General features: G+C 51.2%; 1 pseudogene; it reads right to left on the reverse strand.

Annotated features, from left to right (window-relative positions):
• The window catches only part of LOC130159849 (hydrocephalus-inducing protein homolog), a 98,440-nt pseudogene that overhangs the window by 59,357 nt on the left and 13,512 nt on the right, over nucleotides 1-25,571 (reverse strand).

The raw sequence follows: 25,571 nt of genomic DNA on the forward strand, positions 1-25,571 counted from the left end.
TTTTAAATTAAAAAGGTTCTAAAATTAAATTATTAACTAAATTTGTTCTCTGTTTCAGCCAGTGGAAGCCAGGACACCACATACAACATTCTCTTGCCTACACTTTGTTGTTGCTGCTGTACATGCCTGAATGCCAATGTCTTGTAGGAGGCTTTAGTCAAGGAATGCTTTGCCTCACCCCTTTCCAAGCTTGGTAGGGAAAAAAAAAACCAAACACACAACAGTCTGTGCTCCAGATGCAAGCAGCGTGGAGTCTCATGCATCTTTGGATGGGGCTTTTGGCAAAGAGATATGATGGATATTTCTCAGGTGGGATGGACCTGACTTTCATGAAAGCTTAAATCCAGCTTTACAGAAATCATCATTTCAGCACGGCCTCCTACACCGCCCTTGCTTTAGCGGCATGCAGCAATGTCCCTGTGTGCTCCTGAACAAAAGTTCTAATGAAGCAGCAGTTGCTGCTCATCTAATGATGCAGGAGAGCGAGAGACCCAGGAATTGTTCTGGGTTTCAGGCTGGGCTTGTTATCCCGCTTCACACGCCCATAATTAAACACCATCTCAGATGCCTACGAGGACACCACCCTTCTCTAGGCATTAGCTGTTACTTATGCCACGAATCCCTTCTTTCCTTGTCCACACCAGCCACATATTATGACCTTCTCCTTTTCCCTGGCAGAACACCAGTACACTTTATGCCCCACCAAGATGAGTCACACAAAGGCACGCATCTCGCCTAGCACTCACCAGCGGGGATCTTTCATTCCCAAACACTGAGACACTAGCAATAGTGTCCTGCCTTCCCATCGCCTGGGCTTCCAGCGTAAACGGGATCTCCACCGAGCTGTGAGGCTGGATAATCCCACACGGCACAGGGCTGGAGTACCACACAGCAGCATCCTCCTTGTGCTCCTATAAGGGACAGAATCAAAGACAACAATTGTCAGAATTTGACAGAACCTCAGAGTCTGAGGAAACTTCAAGCTCCTTAACATCTACCACAACAGCAATTCACCCACATTTTTAAAAATCCCTAGGAGAAAGCAGAAAAGCGCAACACAAGGTGCAAGATTTATATGGGGCTAAGTAGCATCCTCACAGGGTCCAAAAGCTGCTGCACCCACAAACACCCACTCCAGTGCTGGCGGCCTCCTTGCAGCTGCTTTTCACAACCCTCAAAGTTCTCCTGCATGAAAGCACCCCAAAGACTAGAACCAAAACTGCTTCCTAAAGAGTTCAAACCGCTCCTGAAGTTCATATTCAGGTAGCTTCCCGTTCTCTGCAAAACTTTAGGTTTGAACACTAAACAGCAAGGTCTTCTCCAAACCCCCTTTTTTCCTAATAAACCCCTCGATAACGACGTTGGAGGGCAGGAGGCGAACGCAATGCCAAACCTGAGGAAGGACTCCATAGCAGCCTGGAAGATCACTGTCATTCACAAGGGTCAGTGTCCGCTCGTAAGGGAATTTCAGAAAGCACCGTCCGAATCTCAGAACAGGGCTGAGCACGTGCAGCGGAGGAACCACACATCTGGGTGAAGAGATGACCAAAAGGAATTAGAGACACAGAGAATGTAGAAGTTGTTCACTCCCCAAACAGCATGAAATAGACACAAGGCATTTGTCTCTGCCAGATAGACGTTTCCTACCTCTACAGCAATCACTCACCTCTAACTTCTTTTTTATCAACAGACTCTTGTAAAGGAGGGGCAGCCCCAGACTCCCGTGGCAGAGGCTGCCCAGTGCCCTGCCCCAGTGCTCTCTCATCAAGCTTTGCCCCTCCTTTGCCCCAGGAGGCCGGCAAGGACCCTCCCACAGTCCCAGCAAGGCACGAGCTCTGCGGGAGCCTTCCCGCTGAGGACCAGCGCTCCCCAAAGCTCAAGAAAAACAAGACTCCAGCATCTCAGTAAAAGCAACTCCCTCCTCTCCCGTACCGCTCTCGCCCTGCCTGAAACCTCAGCCGCTTGCCCCCACGATGGAGGGCACCAGCACCGCCTGCCTCTCGCAGTGGGTGACCAGCCTCTCCCAGCTCCTGCAGCTGCCTGGGTCCTCCACACACCAGCCCACACACTGACTTTTCCCATTCCCACTCGTTTTACAAAATTGCAGCCCAGGCACCGCCTGGCTGACTGCCTGGGAGAGGGAACAGCACCAGCGAACTGTGTCCCTCTCGTCGTTAAACTGGCACCCGCTGCGGCGCAACGCCATTGAGCGTGGCTGCAGCAAGAGCAGCTTTTGGCTTAAGTCTGGGAACGTTCATGCTCAAGAGAACCAGAGAGAGCTGAGCTCACCTGCCACACCAAGGACGAGTTTCCCCTTTAGTTTCCCCCCACCAGTCCTGCCGTAAGCCCCTTTCCCATTTGCACACGCCTTCATTAACTGAGCCAGACCCCAGCTTTCAGCAGGCTGCTCGCCGCCTTCCAAACAAATGCTGCATTTTGGGCCAACCCAACACAAGCCCACCACTTGCAGGGAGAAGCAGGGGCAGCCCTTTGCAGATTCGTTACTCCTCAAGTCCCAGACGACGGGCCAACAAGGAATATAAGCACTGTTGCCTTCAAAACAGAACAAGAAAGGCATGGCCCTGAGCACGGAGCACAGGTGCTTCTCAACACGGCCGCTGGCAAAGCACGGCTGTGCTCACAGCGAGCTGGGCAGAACCAGCTCATGAAGCACCATTTCTCCTTTGGGGCGGCAGCCAGCACACCACACGCCAGGCAGCGTGCTGGGCCTGGCTACGCGGGGAAAGGTGGCCAGCTGCAAGGAAAGCGCCGGTACCTGGCTGTGAGAGGCAGCGCCAACACCTCCTGGCCAACACCATCCACGTCCAGCACCAGCGCCAGCTCGTATTGCCTCACCGTGTTGGAACACAGGGTGACCTGGTAGAGGAGAAGAGCGGCGTCAAATACTTCAGCACTCCCAGAAGCCATCAGCCACGCACGTGTGGTGTCCTGCCCTTCTCCTTCCACGCTAAGGAAAGGGAGTGTTTTGCCTTGCTTCTGCTGCTGCTCCACGTGTGGACCACTGCCTTTCCCAGTAACAAAACTCGTGCTGACAAACCCCACCTGTGAAATACACCTTGCACACCAGGGCACGTGTAAGCTAAATCAAAGCACAACTCATGGTCTACTCACCACTGTATTAAGGGACCAATTTTTCGTCTCAACTACAATAGCGGGAACCCAGGGGAGATCTGTTGACTTTCCCAGAACGAGTTCAGCTTTACACTGGGAAGCTGAGGGCAAAACGTGGCCCAGCAAAAGCTGTGCAGTTTGTTCATGGCTGCTGGAGCTTTCTCAGCCCCCGCTGCAGTGAATGCAACTCATCCTGCTCAACAGGAGAGGAAAAATAAGACCGGGAAGAAAAGCAAACTGCTTTAGGCAATGGCATCTCTCTTTTCAACAGCCACCTTCCGTCCTCACCCTTCCTCGGCCCCCTTCAAATCAAACAAATCGCTCTAAGCAGCTCAGAAACACACGCACGGCTTCTGTGCTTGACCACACGATACGTGATCCTTGGCTTACGACTCTGGAAACAAAACGCTGCTCCATCCCAGAGTCCCCCAGCTAACAAAAGCCCATCTCTTACTCGGTTATGCCCAAAGCCAGCAGCGCTGCAGCTCCACCTGTTGAAGCACGTATGGCCGGGCTCATCCCATACCTGGATATCCAGGGCTCCTTGGGAGCGGATGGTGCCTTTGCAAGGCATTATGGTAAATTCCATTGGCTCGACGTGATGTTGGGCTCCCTTCCTCCAGGACAGGCAAGCGTTGTCTGAAATCTGAGTAAAACTGGTGATGCTGCGCTGTCCTGAGCCATCGCCAGGAATGCGAAGGTTGAAAGTCACAGGCACCAAGGAGGTGTTAGTGAGGCGACACGACAGGGTGTGAGGAAAGCCTGGAAAGGTGAGACAAATACCAGTTAAGTCCCCAGTTACGCTGCGATTCCTGCTGCGACTCTCCTGTTAGGATAAAACCCTGCTTGGAGTTGAGCTCTTGTCAATGTGCACGGCAGGTAACTGAGAAGCTCAGGGAGGAGCGAGTTGTGACTGAAGTTGCCTTTTCTCTCGACGGCCGAGCTTGCTTCCTTGGCAATGGGCAGCGGTGTTGGTGCTGAAGAGCAGAAGTCTCCCTCTAACTGTGAGGAGCCCTCTCACCTGCCCCCAAACCAGCCCCAACTCTTTCTCACTGACGAGCGTGCATCCAGACAGACCATTTATCCTGAAAATTCAGCCTGTAAAATTCCCCATTAACTCCATGAACATTCCCCTGGTTTTCAATATATGAAAGTAGCAGATTTTCCTTGCTGTAGCTTCTCTTCAATAACAAGGAAGGACGAAACTGGGCACTACAACATGATGCACAGCACTCTGATGCAGCTTCCCTAGGCAGGATCCCTAAGGCAGCTCCCGTTTCGGGGCAACCAGACTGAGCACAGGACGACTGAGCACAGGACAACTCAGCCCACCCCACTGCAGGAAACCTGACGCTTCCTTAGAAACGAGCAGGAACGTGTCTCGCCTTACCTAACAAATGGGGACATCACATCCTCGCTGCCTTTGATTACTGCCCGCAACACCTGACATCACTTTAGCTCTGACACTTGCTTTCCCTAATGGAAAACCAGTGATACAACCACACTGGGTGGCAGGGGATGTGCTGCAGAGGCAGGACACCAGCCCGCAACTTGCTCTGGAGCGGACACCAGCTCTGCCAGAAGGAGATACCTCCAAAGCCCTGCTTACCAAGCGCTATTTGCATACAGACAGGGAGGAAAACCACCTGCAGGCACAGCAGATGTTTCTCCGTGCCCATCAGCAGTGAGCATTGCCCACCGCCAGCAATTACTCCGGCCGGGGGGTGGGGGGGGCACAGAAAGGACACACACAGACTGCACAGCCCCAAATGGGACCGAAGTCGCCAGAGGCAGACAACAGTCAGCAGCACAGTTACAAGAAGCAAAAATACAATAGCTGCCTTCAGCTGAAAAGGCCTTGTTAACGAAATCAGATTAAGTAGGATGAATCTCCTATTACACAACCGTATTCCTGCCTGGTGCGTTTCTTGTGGGTTTATTTATTCAAAAGGTAACACAGCAGTGGCAGAGCGGTGATGCAGGGAGAGGGGGAAGCGGCTCGGGGAAGGTAATGAGTTTACTTTAAAAAGCCCACAAACATCATGAAAACACAGAGGCATCCAGGGTGCAGAATGATAACGGCCCTTCAATCAATCCGCAATTGATTTCACATTTAAACTTTAGATCATCTCAGTAAAAAGCCTTTTGTGAGACTCGAGACGGAGAATCAGAATCTGCATTTCAATGGAGACACTGGGGCTCAGCCACCCGCTCCGTCAGCGCTTCAGCTGGGGAAGGAGAAGGAGCCCACATCTCTGGGGACATCAGTGCCCAACACAGAGCTACTGCCTGGGCTTAGATAACCAGGAGCCCTCACGGCACAAATCAACATCTCACACTAAAGGTCAAGTGGGTAAGTGGTGTCCTCGCCTTGCAGCAGGAGCGTTCGCCCTGAGCAGCCACAGGCTAGCGTGTGGCTCCAACGCCCTTCTCCTGCAGCCCCAACCCCTGGGCCCTTCTGGGACAAAGGCTTTCACCATCATTCTGTCGCCAAGGTATGGGAGGCTGGGGCTGAGCAGGCTCTGAGGGCACCAGAAAAATACTGGCTTGCTATTCCTTTGGCCCTATTTGCTCTCACGACAGTAAAACACCACCTGAGCAAGCGGCAGCCCTGCTTTTAACACCCTGAAGGCTGCTGTGGAGGAACACAAGCGACAGACGCTCTTCAAGTGCTTCATTTCAGTAAGGCACAGACCTCCCGACCTGCAGTCCAAGCCCAGGGCACACTCACCAAAGGAGACATCACCGAAGTGGAGGGAAGGTACATTGAAATGGAGAGTTGGTCCAATGACACAGCCCCTGTAAGGACAAAGGCAGAGGAGGAACTGGCTTGGTTAAAAAGAACTGCAAAGCATTCAGCTTTTGTTACCACCGGGACAGGGAAAAGCTGGTCTCAGCACCACAGTGGGTTTCAAACCAACCCGTCACCCTCGTGCTCGACTAAGACATTAGACGACACCCTTTTTTCTCTGCTCCATCACCAAATGAGGTAGGTGGGAGATGATTACCCAGAGATGGCTACAGATGTGCCCACCAGGCTCCTAGAACCCTCCTCACCTGACAGTCAAGGTCACAGGCTCAGGGGACCCACCCACACTGAACCGGAATTCTTCTGTGAATGGCCCCAGGATGGTGGAACTGAAGGAGATCCGGAGGACTTGGAGGCCATCTGGTGAAATGATGCCCTCCTGGGGGTGGAAGGAGAAGCAGGAGCCCAGAGCCGTCCCTGGAGGGACCAAGCTGAAGGGGGCATCGATGACTCCTTTGTTAAACAGGATCGCCTGCAGCAGCAAGAAATCAAAATGGAAATACATGAGGAATCTTCCTTCCTTACAGAAGGCTGATTTCTTCTCTAATTAGACATCTATAAAAGGCAGAAGATGCCACGTGTTGCTGCTTGGCTGAAGCTAAAGAACACACAACGGGACAGGTTCTGCCTTTGGGCTTTTGCATGCAGAACAGCGATAACTTCACAGAAACTGAGTCACCCTGGGCTTATTCCACTGACACAGAGCAGTCCGCTTGGACTTGCATCACCAAGGTGATGCAGACCTGCCCCAAAGAGCAGCAAAGGGCGGTCACAGCATTACTAGCGCATCGCCACCTAACTGCTTCTGCTCCAGACGAGCCCAGTCCCGCCAAGGGCAAACACATTCAGCTCCCATTGCCGCCAACAAGCTCATCTGATGTGGAAAATACCTCGGGACAGCCCTATAACCAGCTTCAGCAGCACTCCCCGACTCTGCTAGGGTACGTCAGTGAGGCTCATTTTATTCTTTTCTTTCATCCGAGAGTCTCTCTGTCTTTGCTCAACCAGACACGTCAAGAAAGGGCGAGAGTGAGGTGCATAGCAGCTCCTCCTAGTCTAAAGAATTTCTCTTTCACAAATATTCACAGCCATCATCTGCCAATTTACCATTATTTACTGTTCCAACAAGCGACGCAATCCTGCGGCGCTTGGTGAGATTCAGCTCTCTTCACGTTCAGCAAGGAGCGCCCACACCTGCCTGTGAGTACCAGCACGCTGTTGGTCACCAGACCTACCCAAAAGCAAAGCCCTACAGTTTCCGATGGCTGCAGGTGACATCCTGCCATTTCTGCGCTCCCAACTACCGGCTCTGGAGGTTTTTTCCCTAATTTCTGTCCCCCCAAAACCTGTCAGAAAAACTGAGACAGAAGCAGACATACAGCCCTTATTTTCCAGTTTTGCAGCTGCTGTTGAAAACATTCACCTATTCCAACTCTGCACTGGTAACTGGAAAACTACTCATGTGTTTTACACCTTAGTTACAAATTGCACTTAGGGATCCTGCGCTGAGGTTCACCTCCAGTCTGGCTGCTCAATACAGCACCTACAGTATCATCTACTTATTCACATTTTCTCAAGTAATGAAAAAAAATAATTTATATAAATAGACTCCATAAAGTATCAGCATTAAAAATGCATAGAGCGCACAAGATTTTGGTAAGAAAACCCCTTAACATGTCCTTCCCTGCCACAGTCAAGCTTTTGAAAGCATCTGGCACGACGTATTGCCTCATTTTCTACCTCTTTCAGTTGCTGTATTTTTTTGGGGGGGTTAGATTTTTGGGGGTTTGGGGGTTTGTTTTTTGGGGGGGTTTTGGTTTTTTTGGGTTGTTTTTTTTCTTTGTGTGGGTTTTGGTGGTTTGTTTTTTTTGACAGAAAACTTGCCATCATGGGTGGGGGGAGGGAAACATGTAGAAAGCTCCTCTGCTTCATTTCCAGAACTGCTCTGCTCTGTTCACAGAGCCAGAGGTGCACCAGGTCTGAAGGGTGGCAGGAGGCTGGTCAGCAGGGAAAGCGCTCCCGGTGCCTGCGCGGGCAGCTCTGCGCGGGGAGGCTGGCCGGCTTCCCTCCGGCGCCAGGAGCCAGGAGGATGCGCTTCACTGAAAGGTGTTTGCAACGGACTCGAGTCGGAACACAACACGTTTGTTCCAGCTGCTTTTTAACCGCCAGGGTACCAGGGTGCAGTGATTCTAGGGCTGAAACAAAAGCCTCTGGATCCTGACCTTTTTGACCCGGTGGTGCTTTCATGTGTCAAGGGCTGGTTTTTCTGCATGAAGCCTCCCAGCTGGTCTCAAAGGGAGGTTGCCAAAAAGCAGGGATCGGGGCTTTGGGAACAACAGACACACCCTTCAGACCCCATCAAAACTATCCAGATTCTGCAAAACCTCCCACATTTCACTCACGTCAAATATTCCGTGCTCACAACTGCCGGCATTGCCAGAAATCCCGCAGGCCCACAAAGCTCACCGCTGCCCCAGGAGCCATCAGGATCCACCCCAACCCCAGAAAACCCCACTGCTCACCTCATAGCTCTGGGCTGATCCAACAAAAACCTTCCCGATGTCCAGCTGGTCAAAGCTGAAGCGCAGCTGGGGCCCTATGCCGCTCCCTTTGATGCGCAGGGGCAGCCTGGTCTCACGGCCTGGGGAGAGATTGCCATGTCAGTACAGAATTCCTTCGGTTCGCCTGGATTTTCCAGGCAGCCTCGGAGCCAGTCCCTGACTCCGGGCTGGGTGGCACCAGCACTAGGTGCTCCGCGAGAAGATACAGGACCCCTCTCTTCCCTCAGGAGATATACTTCGGGGCTGGCTTCTCATTTCTAACTGAGCCCTCGGGCTGCTTTATAACTTAGCAATCACTTTGCACCCTGAAGAAGATATGCTGCGCATAAAAGACAATTTCGGAATTCCTTCCCATGCACTTAGACAAGCTTTGAAATCCGTTCAGTGAAGGCACAAAGCTCACAAAACAGAACCAAAGATAAAAACCTGCTGTCTGTATCGCTGCCATCAGAGATGACCGCACAGGAGCTGAGAAGCAAGAGCCCAAGCAAGGCCCAGCAGCCGGCTGACAGCCGCACCCCAGCAGCCTGCTGAACCCTGCGCAGTTACCGTATCAATAAAAAGCTGTTTCATGGCCTTTGCATCCGTCAGCTTGGAGCAGTAAGGACGGGATCAAAGCAGCTGGGTTAGTGATCTCAGCACCCTCCAGAACGGGAGCCTGGCTGCTGGGGACCACTGGCCTCGCACCTCCTTCCTCTTAGATGGGGAAAATCATTTCCCTGGATGGAAATCTGACAGGGACCTCCCGCTCTTGAAAACCACCTCAAGCAGCACCACACAGACGGAGAGGAAGGACAAGGTAACCTGAACCACGGAGCTTGCTGCAAGCATTCCCTGCCCCGTGCCAGCACAGCAAAGCCGTCACACCTCTGTAAGGGCAAAGGCAGCGTAACGCGGTGGGTCAGTGATAACTGCTCCCAGCAAAAGCCGTGACAGCACTTCTGTCAGCCAGGAGGAGCATAAAGCTTGTCTAGCAGGCTGCTCGCACTGTGCTTCCTGGGCAGGGAGCTCACCCTGCTGAGGGCAGCGAGCCCTGTACAACACTACGCAGATGCAGCACGGACTTCGAGCCACGAGGTGACTGGTCCCACGCAGGGAGAGCGGCACACGCCTGGTACTTTCACAGACACCCTGCGCTCAGCGGGGCTCAGCCACCTACGGTCTGGCAGCGCCTGGAGAGCGGGAGGTGACCCAGGGGCAGGGGGCACGTTTCACTCAGCTCCTACCGCCTCAGGAGCCTGACAGTGCATCCATGGATCCAAGGCTCATCTTGCAGGTCTACAGGGGCTCAGTGCTCGTCCACCAAAGCTCTTCTGCGGTGTAGCTCTCTGGCCTTTACAAACACCTTGCAGCAGAGCAAATGCCTGGTAGGAAGGCTTATCCCCTCGCTGCTTTGGCTGCTCTAGAGCCATCAGTGGTCAGAGCCAGGCATCCTAAGCCCTGGCTCTGCACAGACCAGCTGGAAGCCACAGGGACAGCAGGAAGGTGCCGGCGCTGCCCTGCTGACCACCGGCCCTTCCTAGCAAGTCCACGGGGACCAAGGGGGCTGGAAGAGTATTTGTGCCCTGCCTTTGCGGTGGGTGGCAGGAGGAGGAGAAAGGAGCCGTACCTGAGATGTCGCAGTAGGCTGTTTGTTGATAGACTCGGGCTTCTCGGGGTTTGAAGATCACCTTAATTTCAATTGAAGAATTTGGCCAGACATCTCCCTCCTAAAACAGAAGCAGACAACAAACCATTTATCCTCAAACACTACATTTCTTGTTTTCAACCACAGCCCTGTAAGCCTTTATTTAGAGCACCAATGAAGAGCAAGAAGCAAACAGCACTTATCCAGGTTTGTAAGACTTTGGAAGCAGCTGCAAAAAATGTCAGTCCCTTACCTTTACTAGCACCTGGTAAAGGCTTTTTTTTTTTTTCTTAATTAGGGTTCTAATAAAGGAACCCAACTGGCTGGCTTCAGCAAATCAAGCATTTCTTCAGAAGTACCAGCTGATCTAAGCACAAGGCACCTTTTCCTCCAACCCTTCCCTTGCATCCCTGTCTCCCTATGGCCATGGGAATGTTTTACCCAGATCAGAAGAGAGTCAGCAAGTCAAAGGGATTTTTCCATTCTTCGTTACAAACGTGCTGCCTCTTATACCCTCAACCTGTACGTGCATGTAACTCTTTAATGGATTCTGGTGAGTCAGGGCACTCAGCACCAAGCAGAACAAGCCCTCCTGGGGAGCAGTGAAGACCAGGCTCCTCCTGCCCTGTGCCGCCAGCACTGAGCCAGCTCGCAGGCTCTTCCAGCTGATGGATGACCTGAGAAGGGAGCTGAGAGTCCCATGCAGCCCGGTTCTCTCTGCAAGGTGCGTACATCCCTGTTTCCCTGAACACAGGCTCAAACAAGAAGAGATGGCATTTGCTTACAGCTCCACACCTACTGCAACCAGCAAGCTCTTTTCCTTGCCAGGCTCTTGCTCCGGGATTTAACTCCGGCCCATGGTACCAGTGTGTGCGCAACCGCTGCTTCCTCAGCGTCTTCATTCTCTCCCCCTCTCTCAGAGTCCTGGCACTGATGCTCAGTCCCAGGGAGCCTCGTCATGTGTTTTCAGAGACATCCCTGGCTTCTAAAGGCTCTTGCTTCTTGCAACCGGTTTCAACAAAGGCACCACTGATATTCCCCTCAGTCCCCAGCACTACAAATGCTTCTTCATCCATTTGTTGGCATAAATATATGCATCTCTGACAACCGTAATAATATTTTAAAGCAATGAAAAAAATTGGGAAGACCACAAAAAGAACAGTTATTTTTCTATGCACAAAGCTTGATTCTGCTTGCTGCTGGGTATTCTCCGTGCTTTGTCCAGAGGAATCTTGAACTGAGTGGAGCCTCCAGCACTGCCACAGCATAAATATTAAACAACTATAATACTTCCCATCAACTTAGCACATAGAGCTCAGAGGCCAGCCCCCACAAAAATTAAAGAGCTATGACATGCTGAGTTACTGGGCTGCAGCTACAATGATTCCCTAATGCACAGCCTGCTCAGAGGGAAGAACAGGTAGAGAGAACCGTTTCCAACTCCAACAAACCAAGCGTAAGAACACAGAAGAAACAATAAAGTCACCTGGATTTTTCTCAAAACCTAGAGAAAACACTTTGCCAGATCAAACGGACTTTGTGTTTCTACCCAGCAAGCAACTGGAGGAAGATGAAGCATTACTAGATGATAACACACTCGCTTGAGGAAGCAAACTGGGGACACCAGCCTGCAACCCACAGTCAGCGTACGAGATAGCAGATCCCTTGGGTCCTGCTGGGATGCTGCACAGACTCAAAAGCGTCCAGAGAGTAATCTTGAATTTACAGGAATAAAAGCCTTTGGGGTGCTGCTCCGAACAACATAAGCCCTGCTACGACACCTGGAGCTTGCCTAAGCCGAGCCACTGAGAAGAAACACTCAGATGACGGATTTCCCTGGCTTGGCTAATTAGAGTCTAATAACTCACCAGCGCTCCTCACCCAGCTGCTCGCTGTATGTTTAACAGACTGAATTCAGTGGTCTCACCCTGGGCAGGCAGTCCCTGGGGGGGCGGGCGTGCATTAGGCAGCTGCTTGCATTTGCTTCCAGCCTGACAGCTGTAGCTGAACACACACCCCGGCTCACCGGCGTTCTGCGCTCCTCCTTAAAGGGCACTGCGTGGGCTGAGCTGCCCAGTGGTGCCCTTAGATCCTCCAGCTGCTGGGGCCCTCTGCCCAGAGAGCTGCTGACAGCCCTCGCTCGGCTCCTGCGCGACAAACTGTGCCTTGCCAGGCTTACCAGCACCACCCGCCACACAAACCATCGCTGCTGCTGTGCTGAGGAAGGACGTTAATGAAATGCTGAGAGTAGTGACGATACTTGAGGTCTTCATCTTAGAGGGGCACCAAGCGGGGAAGGAGAGCGCATCCTGAGCCTTCAAACCAAATCTCTCCTTCCACTGAGGCCAGAAAACAAGCTTCTGGCAGCCTAAGGCAGCAGTATCAGTCTTTCAGGTCAACTATCTAACAAAGTACTCTTTTGCTGCTCGTCTCTGCTGGATCACAAGCCAGTGGTACTCACTGGTCTATTTTATGTGCCGCCATCAGATATATTGGCCCTGTGGACGCTTCGGGGCAGTTTGGTTATTACTCAGAGGCTGACAGAGGCAATACATCTCCCGTTAATGGAAGCAAGTGTAACACAATTCATAAGCAAAAACGAAGCTAAGCGGGAAAGGAAGAAAATTAAAAAGAACCGTTGGCCTGGTGAATACATATCTGCTAACAACAGCACGCTTTTCCAGCTGAGTGAGTTTAGCTGACTTTGGGATTCGATGAACTCCAAGGCCAGCACATCTGTGACAGAAATACAGCCGACATCTCCGATAAATCAAATCGGAGACACGCTCAGAAAGCCAGACTTACACAACAGCTTGTCTCCCACAGGCTTGGATGGCTGCTCGGAATGTTCATGGTCACATGCTAATTCCAAAATCACTGCCTCCTTTTTTGTTATTATTTTCATCCACAAGTTAACCCCATACAGGCTGAAATAACCCGCTGCAGCTTCCACAGAGAGCAACACCTGGCAGCTACCGGCCCGCTTACACAGCAAAGCTGCTGCACAAACCCTGCAAAGCCACCCTGCCCAGAGAGCCTTTCCAAGGCTATCGTCCCTCCAGCGGCCTCCTAACCTCTGGGAACCTCCAGCCGCTTCTTCCAAGGGTTTGATTCTTTCTATAGGGTGCTCCCAGGGTGATAGGTGGGAAGAGCAGCAGCCGCTTTTGGCCAGAAGGTCCGAGGCAGCAAGGTCCAGGCTCTGGCGGGGCCCCTCCAGCAGATTTACACGGCGCTGCCAGAAGGGGCCTGCCCAAGCTAAAAGTTACAGGGCTGTCACCGGGGAGAACGTTGTGGAAGTCGGCGGCAGTGCATTCTTAGATTTTACATTGATAAAGAGGAAAAAATACTAACATTTGATGTGAAGACACCCGTATGCCGGGGGGGAAGACAGACACGAGCAAAACTCTGAATGTGAAACTCATTGTTCCATAGATCATGGAATTAATGGGAATCACAAGATTGATAATGCTGGACAGGACAGAAGGGGAGAGGCTCCTGCAGCAGCCCACTTACGCTCAGTCCTAGAGCAAACTATAACATCAACACAGCCATTTAGGAAAGGTTTCCACTCAAGGCGTGAGGCCAGGCTACACTCTGGGTCCGTACAGCGCTACAGGGAGCACCAGGACTCAGTGGGCAGCCAGGCTGCTGGACCTCACCCTAATGCACTTCAGGAGCCCAAGAGCAGGTTAAGCTCGTTATGGAGGTATAGTCGGCTGTACCGCAGCAGGAGCCCTGGGACACGCTCCAAAACCAGCTGACACACTGCAGGATGCTCTTCATGTTCAGCTGATCAGCTCCCACTCCCTGCTACAGCCCTGCTGCTCCGACACAGGCTCTTGGTCACATCACGCTGCTCTCAGCTGCGGCGGTGTGAAACTGCAGCTGTGCTGACATGGGGGGCTCTCAGCCTTGTACGGGCTATAGGAGCAACCAAGAAGAGAACACGATCCCCTTCCTTAAAAATAAATAATAAAACAATAGTTTCACCTATTTTACAAGAAAGAAGAGGCTAAGATTATTCTAGGGTTTGCTCCAAGATGAGAAGGGATTTTACACTGCTCAGACAGCAGGCACTCGTCATCTCAGACCACACAAATACTCAGAATCAGGGCTCTAGTTAATTGAAGGACATGAGGTTTTGTTTGCATAAATACAAAAGCAAAAAGTTTTCTCTAAGCGTGCAATAGAACTCAAAAAAGTCTGTTTAAACCCGCCAGCCTTGCGTGCAGGTCACAGACGATGCTGGGAGGGAGATTCAGGCACGGTCTAAGTCCAGATTATATGAAGGGATTGGTCTTGCCGCAATTAAACTTGGGCTGAACTTGCCCTCCTTTCCATAGAGGACCTTTTCATTCTTCAGTATGTGAACTAATACTCATGGTTAATCCCCATACGCTACGTGTAAGGAGTGCCCTTATATATAATCATCGATACCTCGGAACACTGTCAGGACACTTAGGAAGTGCCCTTAATTTACAGCCCTTGCAGCAGAGCTCAGCTTTAGGCAGGCTCTCAGCGCCTGCCCGGAGCTCGCAGTTTAGAAATGCTTTTTGCAACAATCTCTCCCAGCCTCACTACAAACCTCATGTCTTCCCTCTCGGCACATCAAGACACTGATGTGGGGATCTGCCAAGCAACCTCATTCAGGGAGGAGGAAGAGGAGGAGGAGGAGGAGGAGGAGGAAGGGAGGTTCCCAGCTATCACTTACCACTGGCTCAATGGCAAAAATATCATCAGAGAAAAGCATAGAGTCTTCCTGCACCTTTGCCCTCTGGTTCTGGAAGGCACGGGAGAGAAGGGCAAGGCGTTCTTGGAGCGTGGGGTCCACCGCGCGATGCTTGAGAAAAGAATTCCTCTCATTCTCCTCCTGCTTCTGCAGCCTGCGACAGCGCCTGCAGCCATGGGGAGACACAAACCAAGCAGATCATTTAACAAACAACATATTTGCAGAGACTGTCATGTAAGTGCAGGAGCAGCAACGCACTGGGGGAGGAAGAGCAGCAGCAGCTCAGCAAGGGGCTGACCCCAAGCCACGGGGTCCCAAGCAGATCAGGTTATCACTCCTGCACTGGCACGGCAGGTACTTTTACGCCACACACAAGCTAAGAAGAGGGGTTTGAAAGCTAGCAGCCCTCAGGGGAGCCTCCTGGCTCAAGGCTACAGCCACAACTAATGGACAACCCCACCAACACCCTCAGATGGCTTTGTTGCCCGTAGAGGTGCTCGGGGGAGACGGATGGAGATGAAGGAGCACCCACTGCAGTGCTTCGCTGGGAAGCGGAGAAGCAGCCGGGCTTCAGCTGCAGGTTACCAGCATCACTTGTTTATCTTCCCTTTTGCACCGGCAGGGATAAGCAAACTGGCTGCTCCGTTGCCTACACTGCCATCCAGCAGAGGATCCCAGAGCACTTGCAAAGCAAGCTAATGCATTCGGGCATCGCATCACTTCAGTGAAATTAATGGGTTTAGGTGCATGAAGACAGAGGCCCTGAGAGCTTTGCCTGGCATTGAAACAGAGCAAGGTCTTAAAAAGATTAGTCAGGATGTGTTTGGTACTGTGCTCTGGGTGATGCTCTCTTTGTGTTGAGGTAAGAGAGAGATGGCAGGGCCTATTCCCTCCCACTGACCACGTTAAAGTAGAGGAATGTGCTCTGAATGATTAGAAAAGGTAAAGGCGTGTACTCTGAATAATTAGGAAAGGTTCCACTGAGGATGTTAAAGGAAAACCATGAGTCAGAAGATCATTGAACAAAGAAAGTTGAAAGGTTTACTCCACCTAGATCCCACCTATTATGAATAGAATGATTAGATGTCAAAATCAAATGAATATGTATGTAAAGATGTTGTAACCTCTCACAAAAACTGTATAAATTACCCGACTTTTCACCGAAAACTTCGGAGCTAGTTTGTCCGGTGCAAATCGGTAGCTCCCCAGTGTTGCACGAAATAAATACCTTTGCTGCTTAAAGACAAAATTAGTCTCTGAGCTGTTACTCTGTGCCGTTTTGGCATCAGCATTAGCCAATAAAGAAGTCAGCACCAGCACCTCCGAATCCAAACCCTTACATCCAGCCTTGAACCACTTCACCTTTTTCCTCTTTTGGGCCTTCTCCACAGAGCTTTGACACAGGTCACCTCTCCCTTACTTGGTAGTTGTAGCAGCGATCATTGCAGCATTGAAAGCTCACAACCGAGAGGTGAGAAGGGAGCACTGCTGCAGAGCACTTGCTTCCCAGCTGGCACGTTGCTGTGCCCCCTTCACGCTCCAGTCCCCTGGCCACCAAGAACCAGCAGGTGACTACTCGAGGGGGATGAGGGGAAGGCTCCGTACACAGAAAATCGAGGCAACACGCTATAAACAGGACAGCAGTCACCACCCAGCTGAATTCCAATACAATCAGCAAGGAAACACAGTCACGGACGTTCCTAGCGGCACACAGACAGAGCCTCGGGCAGATGCTGTCACCGGTGCCAAAAATACTTTCTTTGGCTCGCTCCCAGTGGAGTGTCATGGGAAATGTTTCTCCATGGCTGACCTACAGCGCTGTGCATGAGGAGGGCTTCCAGCCACCGACATGAGCAACCCTCAACTCAGCCTTCAGCAACGGACAAGAATCCCACCGCTACATCCCAGAAAGTCCTGCAGGAGGGAGACAGAGCAAACCCCTGGGTAGACCTTGTGAGAGCCAGGTCTTTCTGGGTGACAGCCAAGCACAGGCTGCTGCACTGCCTCCTCCCATTGTCAAAGTCCTCTCTGCTCTCAAAAGATCTCAAAAGCTGCTCCGACAGCAGCACAGTGGCCTCGGAGCCATGACCACCCCTAAGACTGCAAGTAAGGAAGAACAAAGCGCCCTGGTCACAGTAAAAGAACACAGGCTGGCACGAGATCAAGCGTCACTGCAAAAAAATTGGGGAAACACGTTAACTGTGGCGAAAGCTGGTCGCTTCTGAGGGGAGAGAGGATCGCTCAGGGTCCCATCTGTGACGGGCAGCTGGGGAGAGATGCGAAAAGAATGGTGCAGGGAAGTACCAAGACAAGGTCATGAGATTTTTTCCTTTAGCACACTGCGCTTGCACCAAAGTCACACACTGTGTAATTAAAAACAGAGAACACTGGAAAACTAGTTTTGGCCTTCAAGGCTTTTCTGACCTAATTACATTGAACTTTATTTGCTCAGAAGCCCTTAAAAAGTGCTCCAGTTGAAGGCAGTTTCCTGATCAGCTCTGGGTTCAGACTAACTCCTATACACCTACAGCCGTCCAACTCTGAAAAGTCACACAAGGACCCCCCTACATCACCCCAGCTTTGAAGTGTCACTTCCAGTGCCTCCCCCTGGGCTAGAAGCATTTCCTTGCTGCCCCAAACGGAATTTCAAAGCTTCAGAGACACCCTTTGGAGAGCCTGCCCCACCTCTCAGCACCATGAAGACACAGGTGCTGACGCCCAAAGGCACTTCCAAGTCCTGTCCCTGCCTTCCCCGCAGAACCCTCCACCTCCGAACTCTCCCCAGCCCCGGAGAAGGGGCAGGGATACCTCGCTGTGCTGGAAGCCGGGACAGCGCGAGGCAATTCAGCATCCTACAGCCGGATGGCCTCAACGTTCGGGGCCAGCAAAGCACCCTGCCCTGCGCACTACTGCAAAAGCAGGCTGAAGAAGGTTGCCATCCTACCAGAGCTGGAGGGGAAGAAACTGCAGTGAATATCACAGCAGGTACGCTGCCTGCAGCTGTTAGGTGCTACCGCTCAACGCCGTCCCAGGTAAGGAGTGCCGACACTTTTCTCAGCCTCACAGACCCCCTGCGAGCCCAGGGACCTGGCCTCACTGATTTAGGGCTCCCACAGACGGGAATTTGCTCTCCGAGGAAATGCAGTCATTGCAATCAACCTTTCCTCCCCAAAACATCAGCTGGAACATGGATGGAACCAGAATGGGAAGCACCGAGCTCCATTACCCTGAAGCCCATGGACACAGACCCGGATGCGGTGGATGCTTTATTTCTCCTACACCATCCAAAAAAGCACCAACATCCCTCTGAGGCCGTATGGTAGTTTCACTCCTGGGCAGTGTGTCTTACTGAAAGGAATCTTTCCAACGAACCTCAGCTTCTCCTGATCCTCCTCCTCTTGAGTAAGAAAAGCCTTCCACTGGAAGTGGGCTATGATTTTACTCCGGTTGTGGATGACCACACATCTGTGATTTGACAGCGTGATGTAGGTCTTCCCAACTGCCAAGGAGTTTCTGTCCAGCCTGATGTTGACATCTTCAGCGGCTCCATGAAGGCTTGTGTGCGTATCTTCACCTAGAACGAAGCAAAAGGCAGACATTGCTCATCGCCCTTGCTGATGGGAGTACAAGGAACGGAGGAAACCACAGGGAACAGAAGTGTCACAGCTTTTAGCTGTGTGAGCAGTTCCACAGATCAATATATTTATTGCACCCCAAGAGCTGCAGGTGTACAGCATGAGGATGTCCTGGGCACCACCTTAAGCACCTTATTTCTGGGTGGGCTTGTAGACATTTATCCCCAAGGCAACACTATCTACAGGGAGACGTTTTCAGTGTGCCCAGGTGGCCTTTGGGTTGCCATCCCACCTGGGTCACAGGGAATTCTGCATCCAAAGTCATTCAGGTGACTCTGAGGAGGCCCCACCTCGGTCACGGCTCGCCCAGAGTCTCCTGCAAGCACGCCACCAGGGTTGTGTCTCTCCTGATCCCTTGTTGCCAACATGACAAGATGCCTGGGGCATGCAGGCAGAAGAGGGAGGTGAAGAGAAACAGGCAAAGTGACAGCCCACGGCAGGATGGGACGCGGATGAGAACTTCACCGTGTTGGAGCAGCAGTGCCCTCACTTGCTGTGGGTCTGTGAAGATATGTCAGAATGAGACCGGTGGGGCACGGCCCACACCAACCTGCCCATCACAGCCCTGCAAGCCCATTTCTTCTGCCTGGAGCCTGCTGGTGCCTATGCCTGAGCGTGCAAGTCTACACCGAGTATTCCCAAGCTGTCCCACAACCCGAGCGAGCACACCTTTGCTTTCCGCCTCAGACCGAGCTGAAGAGGAGAGAGTCCCTGGCTGCGCACAGCAGCCGATTAACGCCTGGAGTCTTGCTGGAGCACCTGCCAGCACTTCACCCTCCAGAAGAGACCCCCACCAAAGCGTCCCTCACTGCCAGAGCTTCCAAACCTTCATTCTTCCTACCAAGCAACTCCCAGGAGTCAACTAAGCACAAACTTGAGCACCGAGCCTACTCTGCCTGTTGCAGGTGAGGGCCTCCCAGGTGAGAAGCAAACCCCAAACACGAGACATTCTCCATCGAAATGGCACTTCTGTGGAGCGTGTTTAAAGCCTCAGAGCCAGCCCCAGCTGAGAAGGGCAGCGACCCGGCCATCCCTGGAGAGCATCCCTCTGCCGAGGCAGAGCCTTCCCCTCGCTGCACGGGTTACAGCAAGGCAGCCAGGGGATGGACCTGCCTTTCCAAGGCTGCCACACAAAAGCACAAGGGGAGAGCTGGCTGCCCACTGGATGGACTCCTTAAACCCTAAGCCAGACACAATCTGGCAGTATCACAGTCGTGCCGGCAAAAAGAGCCCCCCCTCTCTTGGAGGGAGGTTGGAGAACGACTCACCCTTCAAACAGATCTCTGCAGCCATTCATTCATCTCCACACATGGAGAGTTCAGCCTTCGTGCCTGTATAACCTCGACTTCTCTGCTCTTAAGGGAGCCGAGGAGGAGTGGGAGGGATTCGTGGCCAGACACGAGTTATGTTGCGAGAAACAGCAACGTCTCCAGTGACTGGACAGCCTGCTTTCTGTAACAGACAACTCAGCGTACAAAAATAACCGAGGTTCAGAAGCGTTACAGAGGCAGGCGTGCTTTATAAGCTTGCCTTCCCCCTCCGCTGAATCCTCGGCATACGTTGGCAAGCAGAGGAAGCAGGACCCAAGAACTGGGAGACATGCACAGTGCTTCGAGCATGCACAACTCCGGTTCATGGAAACATGACCTCATGCTCTACGAGACAACTAACTACTGCAAAATAAACTCCACGAAAACTATCATGGTCTCACTGTCTAAACCCATGGCCACGTGGGTCTCGAAATAATGGGTATAGTTTTGATCTTCAAAGCCAAGCTGAAGCCTTTGAAATGTAATCATTCTTTCTGCCCTTCTCCAAAGTACAGAGCAGCTTCTATATGAAGACTGAACAGGATTCCTTAACCTAGAAATCACACAAGAGATAGGTAGGTTTGTAAGAGCACAAACGGCCTGGGAAAATCCGAAGGAGGAAAAATTTGTCACCATTTGTCGTAAAACAGGAACCCAAGGGCCTGAAATAGTATTAGTCAGAAATTACAGAAGTGTAGTACCAGCACTTTCCCAAGGAATATTCCTTCCTTTGGAACGTACTGCCATGGGAGCCTACAGACGCTCATAGCTACAAACCCACAAAGCAACTGGACAAAGGCTTGGAAGGTAAAACCATCAGAAGTGATTAAACAAAGATGAGAATAAAGCCTCTAGCACAGAAAAATGCTAACTCCAGGGCCCACGAGGCAGAAAGCACATGCACTGCCTGCTTCTACACGCTTTGCTGAGCATCCCCTACTGCTGCTCTCCTGGAGAGGAGCCGGGGACACAGACACACTTACGCTCCCGGCTGACACCAGCGTCCCCCAGGGAGAGACCAGCACGCAGCCACACAGAACAAGGGCACACTCAGCCTTTGCCCCTTACCTGCTCACTTGAAGCACCAAAACATGCAGAGGTTTTGAAAGAAAAGGGTTTAGAAAGAAAAGGGTTTAGAGGAGTCTGCAAAGCAAGTTTAACAGTCTTCTGCTTTGAAGGACGCAGAGCGTGGGCACCATGCAGTGTCCCGCACTTACCTGTGTCGTAGTGTACTGTCAGGGACCCGGAATAATCACCAGTCTTCTGTGGGTGGAAGTCCACTGTTACTTGCACGGCATCACCAATCCCAAGAGTCCCAGCAGAGGGATCGACAGAGAAAGGGCTGCAACACAGAGAGGCACATCAGGATTACTGTGGGACATTTGGGGACTATGTGGCTGTCTCGTTCACTCCAGCTCACCTGCGCAAGCAAGAAGCAAACAAACCACAGTCAGCAGAAGAAAAAGAGAACAGACAGTATCAGAAACTGAGCCACCAACTCGACTCCTGAAGAGCTCCAGCCCTCAGAACATCCTATGCTATAAAACGACCTCGTCTCCCCCATACCCTGCATCCAGTTCTCTGCAGCAAGGCTCAAGAGTCTGACTGCTAGCAATACGATCGGAGGAGGGTTTTTGAAGAGCACGGGGTTATTTTGAAGAGCACGGTGAGGGTTATTTGCATGCACAGCTTGACACAGACTTCCTCAGGAATCCGTCTTTTCCTGCCACCTATACACCTCAAGAGATACAAATGTCAAGGCAGTGAGATTGCAGCCTGGAAATCAGACAGGGAGAAGAGAATTTCTTCTTGAAGACCAGAGAATAACTGGAGTTTAATTTGCAGAATTCAACTCTTTTTTTTTTTTTTTTTACCTTGAAAGCATCCTGGTTTTGCCTAAGAAAGGGCACGTTTTAACAGTGTTTCAGTGAAAGCTGCTCTAAGCAAAGAAAAATCTCTACGAGTGCAAAGGCACATTAGAGTGATACAATAACAAGGGAACAAGACACAAAAGGAGTACCCATTTACAACCTGAACAATTAGATCTCTGGCTAAATGAAGCACCATCAGCAGGAGCGTATCGAGGCAAGTTTAACAGGAGCTTTTCGGTGTATTCACAAGCAATGCAATCTGGGGCTCCGGGTTGTAATCCAAGCTTGGTAACTTTGCTTGGCCCGCTGGAGGAATTCTGTGCAATGTGTTGGAAATAATTATGAAAACGTGTTGGTGTACTTTAGATTTAACACGAGCAATTATGATTTGTGGCCAGGTAAACAGCTCTCGGCTGACAGACACATAATTCAGTTCTTTAACGCTCAGGGAAAAGTCAGGTGCAACATGCTCCTGCACAACAGCAGCTGGGCTTTGTGGCTCCTGTACAGCCCCACTTAGAAAGCAAAAGTTACTGGCTTTAGTGCTTTGCTGGTGGTCAATTTGTCACCTCAAAAACACCTTCCAGAGAGTTTCCCAGTGATTAGGGAATGCAGCACACAAAAATAATGAGAAAATCTGGAGCCATGCACGAGCTGAGCTTCATTCATGGAAGTAGTGACAGCTGATGACATTGCTGGAGTTCCTGCTCATTAAGGAGATATTGCTGCAATTAGGGGCCTGACCTGCTCCCCTGACAACAGCAAGAACATTGGCAGTGACTAATGGGGAAGCACTGGGCCTGCAATGTTCACGTGCTGGACCTGAGACACCTGGGAGGGAGGAGGAAAGCCAAGGCGCCGCCAGCCTCAGAACTGGATTGTTCTACATGGCCCTGCACCTGCACTGGGGGTTGTGCCTGGTTATACTGGGCAGGGCTCTGCTGGTGCTTGGCTAGCATCACTGCCTGCTGGAGGAAAGGCACAGAAAAATTCCCCCAACTTTTTTTTTTTTTTTCCTCCCCCCCCCCGAAACATGGCCAGAACAGAAAAGCTGCTGGTTAAGGGCCACACTTCAGCACCACCTCCCATCCCATCCCCTTGTCTGCATACCCCTGCCCTCAGATAGCTGGGATGGGCATAACACTCCTGAGGATGACTTCAGGGGATGCCCGAGAAAGAAGGTATCTTCCCATCTTCAAATTATCAGAAGAAGAGGATCCCACCAAGGTCAGGACTCATTCTCAGGACTGAGAAACAGAGCACAAGTCAGACACCGCACCTCCTGCCTCCCACCCCACGCTGTACCCACGGGACAACTTTGTTACTGCTGTCGCGGGAGCTTGGTACCCCTCACGTAGACCTGGTTCTCCAAGACCCAGAGGGATGCAAGGTCCATGCTTAACCTGAACTCTGAATTTCAGTCCACATCACTAAGCTGTTCCCTGCAGCCTACAGATAAGAGATGCTAAGGAAACGTCCCTGACACACTAATAGCCACATGAAAGCCACTGCCAAGAGATGAAGCTGGCAGGCTAAACTCTGGCCTTCTCTCCATTAATTGTGAGCTGTTCTTTAGGATAATTCTTGTCCTGTTAGATCTACCCTGTTAGTGAATCACTACTGCTCCTGAAAAAACAGGAAACATAAGGTTTGGAGGTTTTTTAACAGCTTCTTTTCTGACATCCTTTTTAACTACGTCCATTTGTACGTTTGCTTTGTTGTACAACATCTAAACTGTCACAGGTCCAGATCTCCCAGCGGTGCCTTGCAATCCCCAGCTTGTATAAACTCCTCTAGCCACACCAGCCTGAGGGAGACCTTCCCGCCAGAACCTGCTGAGATCTTGCCCGTTACTGCCCTGCAGAAAGGGAGCAACACCAGACTAGTAAGCAATTTCATACGGATATGTTCTGGCATCTGTTGTCCTGTCCTTGTACATCCTGTGGTAACTCTCCAATCCCACACCTCGATGTCGTATATGGGTACTACAGGGGGCTCCTAGCACTGCACCTTGTAGCATCATTTCCTGAGCTTTCAGAGCCTGATGGGCCATTCCTTAATGTATCTTCTCAGACGGATCCTCTCTGGCGCCATAGCACAGCGTAGCACAAGGTCTGTAACGTCAGGAAAAGGCAGTGCTGCGCTGAGATCTGCTTCCAGACGCCATTTTCAACTGAAACGTACTGGAATGACATTTATCTCCCTGAATGCCATGGAGAAGAAACTCGTTATCCAGCCTTAACAATGAGAACGACAGGAAGAGACTTTCTATATTTACACTAGTACTGCTCTGACTCTCCAGCCTACTTGTCACGCCAGCTGGGAGGCCACTTCTTTTCTGCTGGGGTTGCTGGAGCCACTGAGCTCACCTGGGACCTCGGGGCAGGTACCTGAGCAACTTCTCACAGCACAAGCAGCAGGGAACCCACTGTCACACAGTGCAGTCCCCAGCACTGGCTGGAAGAACCGCTCCTGGCACACCATGGCCTCATCGCACAGGGAGAAAGAACGTGGGGGTTCTGCTCTCGGGCTGCAAGGGGATGTGCTGACCTGGTCAAGAGGGGGGAACACTTGGATTCTGAGTGGGGGATACAAGCTTGGGGCACTACGGTCCAGATACTGGAGGGCTGGGCTGCCATTCACTGGGACACAGCAGAACTGCATGCAGCCGAGGGATGGGAAATGCAGCCACCTGTATTTGGGGTGGAAGAATCCCTGGCAGTACAGGCTGGAGGGCACAAAAGCCTTTCTACGGAAAGGGAGCTTAGAGGCTGCAGCACAGGACATACAGGGAGATGCTGGGATAAAGGGCTTTGCACAGCCTGGAGGAGGACAGAGCAAGGCTGGTATTACCCGATCTTACTTCTCATGTTGTGTGCACACCCGACTGAACTTTGACACTGGTCTTGCTTTGAGCGCCGTGTTTGGTCAGATGATCTCCAGAGGTCCCTTCCAAAGTTATTCTGAGTTTCTCTTCTCCATCAGCCCAATTCCATTTCACATATAGCCCCCAAATTTCTCATATTTCCTATACATTTGTGCATATATCCAAGCAGATGGTAGACAGACAGGCATTGGAGGAACTCAACCTCTAAGAAAGTTCCCAATGAAGAATCCATTATGACATTTTGCTGAACACTTAAAGCAAAAAAAATAAAAACAGCAGAAACACAGGAACTTCAGAGTATTTAAAAAGAAATCTGAATGAAAGTGGAGGCGACTTCATTAGAATAAAACGCTGCTTATACTCAAAGATTTAAATCATCAGTTTGAAATTTCAAACTGGCTTTCAAAAATTCGTAATGAAATGGAAGAGATGACTGATGCCTTCAGCTGACATGGGAAATCTTACCAGCTTTTGATCTCTGCACACACACAATCCAGTTATTCAGAACTGTACTTTTTTGTGTGTCGTATGAAATAAAGCTTTTGCAACACTTCCCATCTCTCTGTTGCAAATCAGGACTGAAAAATTTAATTGCTGAAGTTCAGCATAAAATCCGTATCAAGCAGGATTCAACACACGCTGGATCACTCAACAGAATAGTTGGCAAGGACATTGCCAAGAGATGCCAGACACGACTGGGTATCTGTTTTGGTGGTGACGACTAGATCTGGAAATCCCAGAGGGAAGCTGTACAGGGATTTACAAGGTCCTGCCTACGTATTTCCACAGTGAAAAGCAGCAGCCTGCTTGAATAGCATCCTGGAAGTTTCCATAGCCTTGCCAGGCTTTGGTAGGAGCCTCTTGGACCTTCATGTTTCCCAGGAGAAAGAGCAAAGAGCCTTCTCTTGACCCCTGTTTTCCTGGGGAAGAAACTGAAGCAACTCAGGTGCACTAAGGCAGACGGCACGTCTTTGCTGCATTCTGGACCTCAGCTCCTGCACCAAGACCTC

This window comes from Falco biarmicus, chromosome 16, assembly GCF_023638135.1.
Source record: "Falco biarmicus isolate bFalBia1 chromosome 16, bFalBia1.pri, whole genome shotgun sequence".
NCBI lineage: Eukaryota > Metazoa > Chordata > Aves > Falconiformes > Falconidae > Falco > Falco biarmicus.